This window comes from Cervus elaphus, chromosome X (genome assembly GCF_910594005.1).
Source record: "Cervus elaphus chromosome X, mCerEla1.1, whole genome shotgun sequence".
In the NCBI taxonomy this organism is placed as follows: domain Eukaryota; kingdom Metazoa; phylum Chordata; class Mammalia; order Artiodactyla; family Cervidae; genus Cervus; species Cervus elaphus.
Window position 1 is genome coordinate 124256138 of NC_057848.1, and position 2035 is coordinate 124258172.

The 2035-nt window shown below is 42.0% G+C and overlaps 1 non-coding gene across 1 annotated transcript; it reads left to right on the forward strand.

Moving 5' to 3' along the window:
* Nucleotides 1-205: 205 nt before the first annotated feature.
* LOC122690894 lies at nt 206-369 on the forward strand. The gene has a single exon (XR_006340173.1). It is a non-coding gene; the product is annotated as a U1 spliceosomal RNA (small nuclear RNA).
* The last annotated feature ends 1666 nt before the right edge of the window (nt 370-2035 follow it).

Below are 2035 nucleotides of genomic sequence, written 5' to 3' on the forward strand. Positions count from 1 at the left end.
AGGAGAGATAAGGACGCCTTCCTCAGTGATCAATGCAAAGAAATAGAGGAAAACAATAGAATGGGAAAGACTAGAGATTTCTTCAAGAAAATTAGAGATGCCAAGGGAACTTTTCATGCAAAGATGGGCACAATAAAGGATAGAACAGTAAGGACCTAACTGAAGCAGAAGAGATTAAAAAGACGTGGCAAGAATACACAGAAGAATACTTACCTGGCAGGGGAGATACCATGATCACGAGGGTGGTTTTCCCAGGGCGAGGCTTATCCATTGCACTCCGGATGTGCTGACCCCTGCGATTTCCCCAAATGTGGGAAACTCGACTGCATAATTTGTGGTAGTGGGGGACTGCGTTCGCGCTTTCCCTTGAAAAAAAAAAAAAAAGAATACACAGAAGAGCTATACAAAAAAATCTGAATAACCTGGATAACCATGATGTTGTGATCACTCACCTAGAGCCAGACATCCTGAAGCACGAAATCAAGTGGGCCTTAGGAAGCATTCCTACAAACAAAGCTACTAGAGGTGATGGAATTCCAGCTGACCTATTTCAAATCCTAAAACATGATGCTGTAGAAGTGCTGCATTCAATAAGCCAGCAAATTTAGAAAACTCAGCAGTGGCCACAAGACTGGAAAAGGTCAGTTTTCATTCATTCCAATCCCAAAGAAGAGCAATACTAAAGAATGTTCAAACTACCACACAGTTGCACTCATTTCACCTGCTAACAAGGTAATGCTCAAAATCCTTCAAGCTAGGCTTCAACAGTATGTGAATGGAGAACTTCCAGATGTACAAGCTGGTTTTAGAAAAGACAGAGGAACCAGAGATCAAATTGCCAACTTCCCCTGGATCACAGAAAAAGCAAGAGAATTCCAGAAAAAATCTACTTCTGCTTCATTGACTACACTAAAGTCTTTGACTGTGTGGATCACAATAAACTGTGGTAAGTTCTTAAAGAGATGGGAATACAAGATCACCTTACCTGCCTCCTGAGAAACCTGTATGCAGATCAAGAAGCAACAGTTAGAACCGGACATGGAACAACAGACTGGTTCCAAATCAGGAAAGGGGTACGTCAAGGCTGTGTATTGTTACCCTGCTTTTATTTAACTTATATTTAGAGTACATCATGCAAAATGCTGGGCTGGATGAAGCAAAATCTGGAATCAGGTTTGCTGGGAGATATATCAGCCACCTCAGATATGCAGATGATATCACTTTTATGGCAGAAAGCAAATAGGAAGTAAAGAGCCTCTTGATGAAGGTGAAAAAGGAGAGTGAAAAAGCTGGCTTAAAACTCAACATTGAAAAAATTAAGATCATGGCATCTGGTCCCATCACTTCATGGCAAATAGATGGGGAAACAATGGAAACAGTGACGGACTTTATTTTCTTGAGCTCCAAAATCACTGCAGATGGTGACTGCAGCCTTGAAACTAAAAGACACTTGCTCCTTGGAAGAAAAGCAATGACAAACTGAGACAGTGTATTGAAAAGCAGAGACATCACTTTGCTGACAAAGGTTCATCTAGTCAAAGCTATGGTTTTTCCAGTAGTCATGTATGGATGTGAGAGATGGACCTTAAGTGCTGAAGAACTGATGCTTTTGAACTGTGGTGTTGGAGAAGACTCTTGAGAATTCTTTGGAAAACAAGGAGATCAGATCAGTCAATCCTAAAGGAAATCAACCCTGAATACTCATTGGAAGGACTGATGCTGAAGCTGAAGCTCCAATACTTTGGCCAGCTGATGCAAAGAGCTGAATCTTTGGAAAAGACACTGATGCTGGGAAAAATTGAAAGCAGGAGGACAGGGGAACAACAGAGGACGAGACGGTTGGATACATCACCGACTCAATCGATATGAGTTTGCACAAACTCTGAGAGATAGTGAAGGACAGAGAAGCCTGGCATGCTGCAGTCCATGGGGTCGCAAAGAGTCGGACATGACTGAGCTACTGAACAACAATGAACAGACCATTTGCAGAAAGTACAGTGGAGGAATGACTATGTGAACAGAGATAGTCCCTGCC